Here is a 14,133-nt window from a genome sequence, read left to right as displayed (position 1 = left end):
TGGTCACCGGACTAGTCCTAAAAGCTCCTGTCGCTAGTCGAACCCCGCAGTGGTGCACAGGGTCGAGTAAATTCAACGCTGAGGGCGCTGCTGAACCATAAATCTCACTCCCAAACTCTGGATTGGACAAGGGCTCTGTAGAGCCGCAGCAGCGTAGAGCGAACTGCACCCCAATTGGTGCTGTTCAGGCAATGGAGGGCATTGAGGTGCTGCCAGCACTTCTGCTTAAGCTGACGAAGATGAGGAAGCCAAGTCAATCGAGTGTCGAAAACCAGTCCTAAGAATTGAAATGTCCCCATTACAGTGAGTGGATCGTCATTAAGGTAAAGTTCTGGGTCCGGATGAACTGTACAACGCTGATAGAAGTGCACGACACACGACTTTGCGGCCAAAAACTGGAAGCCGTGGGCTAGAGTCCATGACTACGCCTTGTGCATGGCTCCCTGTAGGCGACGCTCAGCAACACCAGTACTGGCGGAGCAGTATGAAATGCAGAAGTCATCTGTGTACAGAGAGGGTGAGACAGACATCCCTACAGTGGCTGCAAGACTGTTAATGACCACTAAAAATAGAGAGACACTCAATACAGAGCCCTGCGGGACTCCATTCTCCTGGATATGGATGGAACTATGGGAGGCACCAACTTGGACATGGTAAGTACGGAGTGACAGGAAATTTTGGATAAAAATTGGGAGTGGGCCCCGGAGACCCCACTCATACAATATGGCAAGGATATGGTGTCGCCAGGTTGCGTCGGTTGCTTTACGTAAGTCAAAAAAGACTACAACCAGGTGTTGCCACCTGAAAAAGCTGTTAAGAAGGCAGACTCAAGGGACCCAAGATTATCAGTGGTAGAGCGACTCTGGCGGAAGCCGCCCCGACATGCAGCCAGTAGGCCACGTGACTCCAGGACCCAACCCAATCGCCGACATACCATACGTTCTGGCAGCTTACAAAGAACATTGGTGAGGCTGATGGGCCGATAGCTACCCATATTAGCGGGTTTTTACCAGGTTCGAGCACCGGAATGGTGGTGTTCTCCTGCCATTGCGATGGAAAGACACCATCGCACCAGATCCAGTAGAAGATGACGAGGAGATGTTGCTTGTAGTCGGATGAGATGTTTAATCATCTGACCGTGGATCTGATCTGGGCCAGGAACTGTGTTGGGGCAATGTGCAATGACACTGAGGAGCTCCCACTCTGTAAATGGGGCATTATAGGATTCACTGTGGTGTGTAGTGAATGAGAGGACGTTCCCTCCATTCCGCTGTTTGAGAGTGCAAAAGGCTGGGGGTAATTCTCCGACGCAAAGGGTCTGGTACCCGAAAAGAAGTTTGATCTTTGCCCAGACTTGGGAAGGTGACGTATGGCATTCAATGGTCGAGACATATCTCTCCCAACACTCCAGCTTCCAACATTTGATAAGTTGGCGAATGAGGGCACGCAGCCGTTTAAAGGCTATGAGGTGCTCCAGGGAAGGGTGCCGCTTATGCCATTGTAGAACTCGCCGACACTCCTTAATTGCTTCAGTGACTTCCGGCGACAACCAAGGGACTGCCTTACACCTTGGGCACCCTTAAGAGTGAGGTATCATATTTTCTGCCACAGAAACAATTGTTGTAGTCACCTGCTCAACCATCAGATTAATGGTGCCGTGTGGGGGAGATTCAATGGTGACAGCAGAGGTGAAAGTTTCCCAGTCCACCTTGTTTAAAGCCCATCTGGGAAGGCGTTTGTGGGCCTGACGCTGGGGCAGTGACAGGAAGATGGGGAAGTGGTCACTACCACACAGGTCGTCATGTGCTCTCCAGTGGATAGATGGGAGAAATCCTGGGCTGCAAATTGATAAACCAATGGCCGAGTAACTACCGTGAGCCACACTGAAATGTGTGGTGGCCCCAGTATTTAAGAGGCAAAGGTTGAACTGAGACAGTGAAGTTTCCACATCTCTGCCTTGGCCAGTAAGAACAGTGGCACCACACAAGGGGTTATGGGTGTTAAAAATCTCCCGAAAGTATGAAACGTTTATGGAGTTGAGCAATCAGTATTTCCAGCGTCATCCTTTTTCTGATGGCCACAGCTTCAAGAGAGGTTCGAAGCGCCACAGGTTCACTACAGACTGAGTTTAGAACATAAACACAAACCCCACCTGACACTCGATTATAGTCACTACGGTTGCTGTAATATCCCTTATAGCCGCGGAGGGCAGGGATCCGTATTGCTGGGAACCAGGCTTCCTGGAGGGCAATGCAGATAGCAGGTGTAAAGCTTAACAGTTGCCATAGCTCAGCCAGGTTTTAGAAAAAAACGCCGCAATTCCACTGGAGGATGACATCATCGTGAGACTGGGAAGACATGGAACATTCAATGAGGTAGTTTACATCTCAGGGTCACCTGCTGCCATCGACTTTTTGCCTAAGCAGTCTATTATTCATTACACCAAAATCTCCACTCCATCCTCAACGCAGAGCTTGTAGGAAGCGGTGGTGTGAGTGTCCCCGCAATTTCCTTGGTCTTCGAAGTTTTCTTTTTGGATTTCTTTCGCTGCTCCTTGGGTTACCCTGACTGGGAGGACTTCACTGGCTCACTCTCCGGGATGAGCATGAAGACCTACGACCAGCTGCTTTTGGTCTCTTCAGCCACTGGCAGTTATCTTTCCCATTCGCAGAAACCTGGGACGGGAGCATCCCAAGGGACCCCTTCCTAGCGAAAGAAGCAGAAGACTTACGCTTCTCCGGCTTAGGAGTTGGGATGGATGTCCCCCATGGTTGGGGAAGGGGAGGGGGGGGGGGGGGCGGGGTGTTGCTTCCAAAGCAGGTGGTGCAGGAGCAACAGGGAGGGAAATGCCCCCCCCCCCCCCCAATCAAGGGGGCAGGTGTAGTCTTCCAGCTCTGGGAGGTGACTGAGGTTGGCAAAGCTGATGGTGCCATAACTGTTGTAGCAACAGTGTAAGACGATGTCATAAGCGCAGGATGCAGGTGTTCAAATTTTCTCTTAGCCTCACTGTAGGTCAGTCGGTCCAGGGTCTTGTACTCCATGATATTCCTATCTTTCTGGAGAATCCTGCAGTCTGGCGAGCAAGGCGAATGGTGCTCTCTGCAGTTGACACAGATGGGAGGCGGGGCACATGGAGTATCGGGATGTGATGGGCATCTGCAATCTCAACATGTGACACTGGAAGTACAGTGGAAAGACGTGGCTGAACTTCCAGCACGTAAAGCACCGCATCAGGGGAGGGATATAGGGCTTTATATCACAGCGGTAGACTATCACCTTGATCTTCTCGGGCAATGTATCACCCTCGAAGGCCAAGATGAAGGCACCAGTGGCAACCTGATTATCCCTCAGACCCCGGTGGACACTCCTGACGAAATGTACACCTCACCGCTCTAAATAGGCGCACAGCTGATCGGACTTCAAAAGAAGGTCCCTGTGAAATATTATACCCTGGTCCATAGTTCAGCTCTTATGGGGCGTGATGGTTACAGAAACATTCCCCAGCTTGTCACAAGCGAGTAACGTCTGTGACTGGGTAGAGGGTGCTCCTTTGATCAAGACTGACTCAGATCTCATTTTGGAAAAGCCCTCCACCTCACCAAACTTGTCCTCTAAATGCTCAACAAAAAACTGAGGCTTCATCGTCATGAAAGACTCCCCAATCAGCTCTCGAACATACAAGGTACTGGGGCAAATAAGATCTGCTGCCATCCTTAGCCTGGCAATCGTCCCATGGTGTGGCCAGGGAGGGGAGCGATTTGGGGTCGTACTTATGTGCATTGAATTGAGCTCGTGAACGCTTATAGACTGCTGGTGTTTCACCACCAGCAAGAGATAATAGACTACGCTTCATCACGTGTCATCTGCCCTAATGCCACCCACTCTGACCAGGGACCCTCCCCACGGATGCCACCCAGCTGCAGCATAGGCCACCTGGCAGGATGGCCATTGCCGGGAGTCCCGATGCCACAGGGGGATGGGCATCTACCCCTTGGCATACGTGGGGAGTTAACGGTGTAGGCATCGGTAGAGCGATCCCTATGTGGGGGGCTACAGCCAACAGAGTACATGGCAGCCCCAGCACAACGGACTGGCTACCTTGGTGGATATCAGGTGCGAACAAGTACATAGTCATCGTCACCTGCATAGTGCATGGTGGAAAATGCACCCTGGAACGTGTCCTCACCCAAGAGATGGAGAATGAGCGGGATGAAATGCGCCGACGAGGAACTGGGCTAAAGATCTAAATGCACGGTGGACACAATGCACCATGTAAGGCTTCCTTCCCCAATTGGCTCGCTCTTCAGGAAAATTTTGAAGACTGGAGGTCAAACCTTATAGGGGACCATCACATAAAGACCGAATTGTGTGAAATTCCTTTTAGTCACCTCTTACGACAGGCAGGAATACATCGGGCCTATTCTTACCCCCGCACCCACAGGGGGATCCAACGAGTGGAGATGGAAATCCCAACAGAGGTACATGAGATGTATTCCAACCGGCAATCCTACCAGAGGGCAGGTGTCAGGAGGGAGACATCCCTCATTTGTGAAGCGTATGGAGTACATGGGATGGTCAGCGAATTGTCGAATGGTGATTGCGTAAGAAGCCATGCGTGGACTCCGTAGTATTTGTAGAGGGGAAATCCGCACTTCTTGAGAAGACTGCCGATGCAACTAGTGCAATAGGCACCAACAGCCAGACGCATTCTATAATGAGCCGCCGAGCCATACCATACAACAATAATCTGATCTTGACAAAACCAGAGCACGGTAAAGATGGAGAAGAGTCGCAAAGTCTGCAGCCCAAGACGTGTGGGCAGACAGCATTAAGCTTCCGCATCCAGGTAGTCCTCACGTGGCCAATATGGAACAGCCATGAGAGCTTGATATAAAAAATAAGGCCCAAGAAATGGGACTGTGCTACATCATGAAGGCTCTGGCTGACTAAATGAAGCTTTGGATCAGGGTGTATTGTGGGTTGGTTGGTTGGCTGGCTTAAAGAGGGACGGGCACTATTACCCAAGGGAAAGAAGAAAACAAAGAAGACATATGGCACAATAACAGAAGAATGACAGACAGGCAACAAACACTACAATGGACAGAACAGGACAAGAAAACCATAGAGAGACATAAGAAACGGGGAGAAGAGACTAAAAACAAGAAAGCAGATTACCATGACTGGCTGACCATGAGAATAAAAAAGGAGAAGCCAGCCACTCTGCAACACATTAAAACCTCCATCCTGAAAGCCCTAGGGTGAAGGACACAGAGGGACAAAGGGCATACACTAAAACTCAGACCAAATGATAAAATCCACCCTCACAAATAAAACGCAAAACTACAGCTGTTGTTGAGGCATTGTCACCCAACACCGAAGGCAGGGTGCTGGGAAGGTTAAAAGTCCGCTGCAGAGCGGCTAAAAGTGGGCAGTCCAACAATAGGTGGACTAGTGTCATTTGGGAGCCACAGCGACACAGAGGTGGGTCCTTCCGGAGGAGGAGGTAAGCATGTATGAGCCACATATGGCCAATGTGGAGCCGACAAAGGACAACTGATTCCCTGTGAGAAGCCCGCAGGGAAGACTTCCACACATTCGCAGTGTCCTTAATGACATGCAGTTTGTTGTGCACACTGTTATGCCATTACATCTCCCAAAGTCGAAAAACCTTGCGGCTTAAGACAGAACACAGGTTAGTTTCAGAGATGCCAATCTCCAGCAGTGGTTTCCACGTAGCCTGCTTGGCCAGCCTGTCAGCAAGTTTGCTGCCTGGGATTCCACCGTGTCCAGGGGTCCACACGAACACCACTGAGTGAATGGACTGTTCCAGGGCAGAGATGGACTTCTGGATGTTCACTACCAAAGGATCGAGAGGATAGCACTGGTTGATAGCTTGTAAGCAGCTCAGGGAGTCAGAACTGAGAAAAAACGACTCACCAGAAAAGGAACAGATGTACTGAAGTGCACGAGATATGGCCACAAGCCCTGCAGTGAATACACCGCAGCCAGCAGGCAAGGAATGCTGTTCAATATGACCTTTGTGAACATAGGCAAAGCCAACATGACCATCAGCCATCGAGTCGTCAGTGTAAACAACTTCAGGGGCCCGGAACACATCAACAATCGAGAAGAAATGACAGCAGAGAGCAGCGGGGTTAACATAGTACTTAGGGCAATTAATGGAGTCCTTAGGGCCACGCAGAAGGTCCACACGAAGCTTTGGCCGAGGTGTACACCATGGAGATGTACGCGAATGGACCTGGAGTATAGGTGGTTGATGTATTTCCAGTTGGTGACCGTAATATCCTTTGCAACTCCACTGTATTATCGTGTGGCGAGAGTCCAGGCCCAATGGGAGATCATGGTACCAGGTCAGTGGTCATCACTGTCGAGCATGGGGTGACATCTATAAATAAGAAATCAGACTCAGGTTAGGAAGAGGGTCCTGATGGGGGAGGGGTACTGTCCTGTGACTATAGTTTTTTCTGCTTCTTCTCTCCTTTTCCTCTTTTGGAGGTTGAGGAGGGCAAAGGAGAGCAGGCTTCTGCAAGATCTAGAACTGTAAGAGAGAGGACGGTGACCTTGAGGTGCACAGATGGTGCATCCTTCGGCTGAGTTGTGGTAGCAGGCCTCTGCCCTGAGAGATGCCAGGTCGTGGGGTCCAGTGGGGGTGGCGGGGGGTGGAGGGGGGCGGTGGGGGGGGGGGGGCAACGAGTCCCATCATCACTGGGCATCAAAGAAATGGGGTGCTTCTTTGACCAGGGAGAGGGAGCAGCACCTGGAGGGGAGGAAGAGATGAGACGTGCATGGGGCTGGGATAAGGAATAGGTAGCAGGGAAAAGGAACTGACATTGGCTACAGTCAGTCACATGTTTGGTGAGCCTCATCATAAAACAGCCAATCCACGGACTTGTACTCTCGGATCTTCTTTTCTTTCTTGTAAACTGGGCAATCTGGTGAGTGCGGAAGAGGAAGTCATGACAGTTTAGACACACAGGCAGCGGAACACTTCGGCTTCCCTCATGGAGTGGGTGGCCAAAGTCACCACACACAGGGTCCACCGCACAGCAGGAAGACATATGCCCAAACCGCAAGCAGCACAGCACCTCATGGGTGGCAGGATATAGAGCTTCATGGCACATCGGTAACGCGTAACCTTGACCTCCTATGGGAGGGTACCCCCTCGAAAGCCAGAATAAAGGTGCCAGTATCGTTGCAGTTGTCTTTAAGAACCTTCTCAACATGTCGAACAAAATTAATGCTGCGTCGCTTCGTGTTAGCCCAGAGTTTCTGATCAATATTAAAGGTGAGGTCCCAATGAAAAATCACTCCCTGGACCATATTCAGAGACTGGTGAGGAGTAACAGATACCGGAACATAGCCAAGGCGATCACAAGCACAAAGGACTGCAGATTGGGCGGCAGACGAAGCTTTGATCAACAGGGAGCCTGACCACATCTCACTGTGAGACTCCACTCCATGAAACTCGCGCTCGACACTCTCCACAAAAAACAATGCCTTTGTGGCAATGAATGTGTCCCCATCCATCCTAGTACAGACCAGGTAGCAGGTAAAGTGTTTCACCCCATGATGATCCGCTATCATTCTAAGAGATGGTAGTTTGAGAATGGCCAGATTTTTGCAGCTCAATACACTTCATGTGCCAAGCATCCGTCCTGATACCTCCCACTCTGATAAAGGGGCTCTCTCCGTGGGTGCCACACAGCCACAGCAACGGTTGTCTGGCAGGGCTGGCATTGCCAGGAGTTCCGATGCTTCAGGATGATAGGCAACAACTCCCTGGCATACATGGGGAGGGAACAGCTCAGGTATCAGTAGTGCGATCACTGTGTTGTCAGGGAGCTCAGCCAGATGGGTATGTAAGAGCCCCACTACAAAGGCTTGCTACTTGTGCTGGAGACCTAGCAGGGCAGAGGGGGGTACAGCATGGAAGGAACAAAATCGAAGGAATACAAGGAATCAGGTGGATAGCCAAGTTGACACAAATAAAAACACTGAGAGAGAGAGAGAGAGAGAGAGAGAGAGAGAGAGAGAGAGAGAGAGAGAGAGAGAGAAAGGAGGAGGGCAGTGAGGAAGGAGCCAGGATGGGGAGGGATGGGCACAGTGAAGGAAATGCAGCCCGAGAAGGATGGACGGGCTGCAACAGCTCGGAGCCCGTGGGCACTATGCACGAACTCTCCAAAGAACCACGAACTCCTGGGTAGAGGGAGCTTTAGAGATATTTCGAAAATTTAGTCTGTCTGCAAAAGAATCTGCATACAAATCACTTGAAAATCCTACCTTAGAATACTGCCCGCGTGTATGGGACCTGTAGCAAATAGGACTAACAGGTGACTTCTAACACATAGAAGGAAGAGCAGGTTTGTTCGAGCCAGAGGACGCATCACAGGTATGCTGAAAAACTTTATCTCCTAAAGACAGATTCCAATTATTCCGCAAAAGCCTACTTACAAAGTTTCGAGCACTAGTATTAAGTGAGGTATCTAAAGATATTCTTGCTCCCCCCTACGTATCACTCCCATAGTAACCATTAAGATGACAGACTAATTAAGGCACAGAGTGAGGCATTTAAGGCACACAGTGAGGCGTTTAAGCAGTCATGCTTCCCATGCTCCACACGCAACTGAAATGGGAAAAACCCTAGCTTTGCCATGCACTTTTGTGGTTTTCAGGGTATTTGTGCAGATGTAGATCACATATTTCTTTCCCTTCACAGAAGTCAAACTATAGGAAAAAATAGTTCAATATTCTGTTATAAACTTTCTTAAACAAATATTTAGAACATGACTGAAAAGGAAATAATTCTATCAATTGAACTTATAGTTTGAAGAAGGGAACAAAAACCAAACTTTTTTTTGACATATAGATGCACGCTGTGAGCTATAAAAATAGAATGAAAGGCACTAATATGCTGGCTTAGTCGGGCTTGGAAATATTTCTTAGTCTGAAAGAAGGGAACTCAACCAGGCTTCATGTTTGTCCTGGAGTTCATGTCTGCTGTTCAGTTGCTTAAAACCTCTTGTTTACAGTGCATCCGAGTATTATTTTGTGCTTAATGCCTGACTTCTAAGTTTAGATATTCTTCATTAAAGATTAGTGAATAACATAGGTCTGCGGCATAAAAATTGTTTCAAATTTATTAAGTGATTTTTATAGTGTTTTCAATGCTGATTTCGGGAAAAATAGTGAAAAAATTCCATCACGTACAGTTATTTCACCAACTGTTTGTCTAGTTTTAGATTTTTTCGATATTTCAGCACTCTAGTGATTTTGAATCTTGGTTTTTAGGATCTCCATAAACTGTTATTTAGCCGTTTTTATACTAGATATACATAAAATAAAGAGTAATTAGGAGAAACCAGCAGTATTTTCATGTCAGTGCCTGTCTGTCGCGCTCCCCCTTCCGCTGTAATCACCAACCAGTGAGCTTCTGCTATTGTCCTTCAGTTCGCAGTACCTCTTCACTCTGTGCTGATCATGTGTTGTTGTTACAAGTGCTTTGAAGTAGTGAATGTTTTCTTATGTTGTGAAGCTGTTTTATGAACAATGGACAATGGTTACCAGAGGATGTATAACCTCACCAGACTGCTTCTGCTACATTTGTGGTAACTATACCGTTAAAAAGCAACAAAGAAACATTTCCGATTTTGTTGAAAAAGCATATTTCACCTATTTTGGTACAATGTTAGGCAATCAAGATAAGCCTTGGGCCCCACACAAAGTTTGTTCAGTGTGTGTTGAAGAACTGAGGCAATGGTTTCAACGTAAAAAGCAGTCCTTAAGTTTTGGAATACCAATGGTTTGGAGGGAGACCAAAAATCATAGTAATAACTGCTATTTTTGTTCTTGCAACGTACGAGGTTTCAATTTTAAAAACAAAAAGGATATTTCTTACCCAAACATTCAATCTGCCATTTGCTCTGTTCCTCATTGACCTGAAGTACCAATACCCTCTCCTCCAGATTCTTTGGATGATATAAATGATCACGAGCCATTGGCTCAGCAAGGTGATAGTGAAGAACACAGAGATTGCTACGATCCTGGCACAACCGATCCCATTCCATTCTCACAATCTGAACTGGACGACTTAGTTAGAGACCTAGGCCTTTCTAAAGAATCAGCAGAGGTTTTAGGATCTAGATTGAAAGATAAACATATGTTGGCTCCGGTTACATCGATTTCTTGGTATCGATCAAGGGAAAAGGAGTTTGTATCTTTCTTCTCCCAAGAAGGTGACCTGGTATTTTGCAGTGATATTCCTGGACTTATGGCATGTTCAAAAATAGAATATGCTCCTCACATCTTGATTACTTCCCTGCAAACCTTGGCGATGTAAGTGAAGAGCAAGGCAAAAGATTCCACCAAGACATCAAAGAAATGGAAAGAAGATATCGAGGAAGATGGAACGTCAACATGATAGCGGACTACTGCTGGATGATAAAAAGGGATGATCCTCAACGAGTCCACAGCCGGAAAAGCAATAAAAGAAGCTTCGACGGAAAGAGAAAGTGTTTTTATAAGGACTTATGAGCTTAAAGAGAAATGGAAGTGTACTGAAAATTTAGTTTAGAACATGATTTATAAATAAAATAAAATTTTATAACGTTGTAAAAATGTGATAAATTGTTTATATTTTGTTATTGTACACAAAAATACTCCATTTTTTGTGAGAAAACCTGACTTGATAGAAAAAAACAGATTGCATTTTTGAAATCAGTGCTGAAAAGCACATAAAAGTCAGTTAAAATATTTTTTTGCAGACCTGTGTAATAGTTATTTATACAGTAACTATTCAGGATGGTTTAAAAGCATGTTTGTTTGACAACGACAAAGTCCCTAGAAATGTCCTCATTTTTGATTAAAGTCCCTAGAAATGTCCTCATTTTTGATTACCAAGTACAGACAGTTAGAATATTTTTTATCCGAAAGTTATTTAACCGCATCTGAATTCATTTATAATGTGGTAAAGAACACTTGCTGCAAAATAACAAGAATGCACCACATTCCAATGGTTTACAATGGAAACATTCCAGTACAAGACATGGAAGATAGTTATATACATTCCATATGAGTGAAGACCATTTCATGAGGAGATGTTGATGAGACTAACAACAGCTACTGCAGAGGATGATAAAGATGAAGGACAGTAATGATTTTCAGAATAAATTTCATAGCTAATGCTTTCAAAACCTGTGAGTAGTATAGACATTTCATGTATATGTTCTATTGTGAATGTTTTGTGCAAATATAGCTATTTCTGACAATGTAATAAGAAGTTGTCTGTCAAGATCAATTGATCTTTCTGAGGTACTGAGATAGAAAGTTAATGTAAAGAATATCATATTTATAAATGTTTGCTAACATTAAAAAAAAAAAAAAAAAAAAAAAAAAAAAAAAAAAAAAAAAAAACTGGAAGAACTTTTTTGTATGTCCACACAAAATGAGGTCTTGGATTCGCTCCCTTCTTCAAACTATCAATTCAATTGAGGTTAGCTGCTTATCTCCATTTTTATAAATTGATATTACTACTATACGAGGAAACTAAGATGACACTCGGCGTGGCGGCTGATGGGAGTAACCAGATAGATATTTCCTCATTTACAGTTGTTCCCATCAGCCACCATACCCAGTATCATCTTAAGTTTGGGTGTACAATACTGCATACCTCAGCCTACTCAATGACTCATTACATAAGTAAAGTACAGGGCTATTACAAATGATTGAAGCGATTTCATAAATTCACTGTAGCTCCATTCATTGACATATGGTCACGACACACTACACATACGTAGAAAAACTCAAACTTTTGTTCGGCTGAAGCCGCACTTCAGGTTTCTGCCGCCAGAGCGCTCGAGAGCGCAGTGAGACAAAATGGCGACAGGAGCCGAGAAAGCGTATGTCGTGCTTGAAATGCACTCACATCAGTCGGTCATAACAGTGCAACGACACTTCAGGACGAAGTTCAACAAAGATCCACCAACTGCTAACTCCATTCAGCGATGGTATGCGCAGTTTAAAACTTCTGGATACCTCTGTAAGGGGAAATCAACGGGTCGGCCTGCAGTGAGCGAAGAAACGGTTGAACGCTTGCGGGCAAGTTTCACGCGTAGCCCGCGGAAGTCGACGAATAAAGCAAGCAGGGAGCTAAACGTACCACAGCCGATGGTTTGGAAAATCTTACGGAAAAGGATAAAGCAGAAGCCTTACCGTTTACAATTGCTACAAGCCCTGACACCCGATGACAAAGTCAAACGCTTTAAATTTTCAGCGCAGTTGCAACAGCTCATGGAAGAGGATGCATTCAGTGCGAAACTTGTTTTCAGTGATGAAGCAACATTTTTTCTTAATGGTGAAGTGAACAGACACAATGTGCGAATGTGGGCGGTAGATAATCCTCACGCATTCGTGCAGCAAATTCACAATTCACCAAAAGTTAACGTGTTTTGTGCAATCTCACGGTTTAAAGTTTACGGCCCCTTTTTCTTCTGCGAAAAAAACGTTACAGGACACGTGTATCTGGACATGCTGGAAAATTGGCTCATGCCACAACTGGAGACCGACAGCACCGACTTCATCTTTCAACAGGATAGTGCTCCACCACACTTCCATCATGGTGTTCGGCATTTCTTAAACAGGAGATTGGAAAACCGATGGATTGGTCGTGGTGAAGATCATGATCAGCAATTCATGTCATGGCCTCCACACTCTCCCGACTTAACCCCATGCGATTTCTTTCTGTGGGGTTATGTGAAAGATTCAGTGTTTAAACCTCCTCTACCAAGAAATGTGCCAGAACTGCGAGCTCGCATCAACGATGCTTTTGAGCTCATTGATGGGGACATGCTACGCCGAGTGTGGGAGGAACTTGATTATCGGCTTCATGTCTGCCGAATCACTAAAGGGGCACATATTGAACATTTGTGAATGCCTAAAAAAACTTTTTGAGTTTTTGTATGTGTGTGCAAAGCATTGTGAAAATATCTCAAATAATAAAGTTATTGTAGAGCTGTGAAATCGCTTCAATCATTTGTAATAACCCTGTACATTATCACAACCAGGTCAGCAAACACTTTCCATAATTTGACTGAAATACTATCAGAGCCAGGCGGCAATTATTTTTGTGAGCTCTCTGACAAATGAGTCAGAAAAATTGATACCTACAGATGAAGTATGTGAAGCCTATCTAACTGAAAGTAAATCTAATGGATCTACTTTTGATGGTCCATTTTTTGTCCCTGTGTTTCTTGTTACTTTCAAGAACAACTAGCATCATGTTTAATGATCAACAATTTTAACTTACACAATATTTCACAGTGTCTATCAGGTACTTTAATGTCATTTTCTTCCCAGGATACAGTTGTTTGTTCCCCTATAATTGTGTCTGACCTCCTCATAAAGGAAAACTGGATTCTGTTATTTAAGAATATTTTTAGGAAATAAATTTCTGATTTACTATGCACGATGGAGAAACACTCATCCATTGTTTTGTCCAGACAGTCCTCTCCAATTAATGTATCAAAGTCAGAAATTCTGATTGTGTGGGATAGTACTTTTCCCTTCATAATTAAACCTGACTGGTGGGCATGCTTTATTGCTGCCATTTGACCACGAAGCTCATCTCTTTCATGAAAGACAGTTGGAATTAGAAATAAATTATAAGTTACTGTTGGTCGTTTCCTTAGAAGGGTGCTCTGGGGAACAAATCAAAGCTATAACTCCAGGTGTCCTCTACCAGCACTATCAGTATGAAATCAATGTTGAAATCACCACCTACAAAGACTTTCCTATTATTTCTATGAAGTGTTATTAGCCTGCCTAACTGCCAGATGAAACTTTTTGTTGGCGACCTGTAGACTTCGAGAAAAACTATATTGTATTTTTCCTGACCTATTACTGCTAAGTCTGTTCAATGAAGTCCGTTGCTTGGCACCTTATAATACTTTCTGTGAGTACAGCACCCCCCCCCCCCTTTTCCCTTACATTGTAATGTACAAGTAATTGTATACTAGTTTGTATACTTCTACTATAGGGTTCCCCAAACTCTGTAAAGTGAAAAGTGTTCCATGAGTAACTACTAATAGCATCGCCTTTTTCTCTACATTTTGACGATGT

At 45.5% G+C, this 14,133-nt stretch overlaps 1 protein-coding gene across 6 annotated transcripts in view; it reads right to left on the bottom strand.

Annotated features, from left to right (window-relative positions):
* The window catches only part of LOC126215053 (bifunctional purine biosynthesis protein ATIC), a 102,504-nt gene that overhangs the window by 87,378 nt on the left and 993 nt on the right, over nucleotides 1-14,133 (bottom strand). The window lies entirely within an intron of this gene.

The sequence above is a fragment of the Schistocerca nitens genome, chromosome 12 (genome assembly GCF_023898315.1).
Source record: "Schistocerca nitens isolate TAMUIC-IGC-003100 chromosome 12, iqSchNite1.1, whole genome shotgun sequence".
Lineage (NCBI taxonomy): Eukaryota > Metazoa > Arthropoda > Insecta > Orthoptera > Acrididae > Schistocerca > Schistocerca nitens.
Note: the sequence above shows the minus strand (reverse complement) of the source record. Positions and strands in the feature narration are given on the sequence as shown.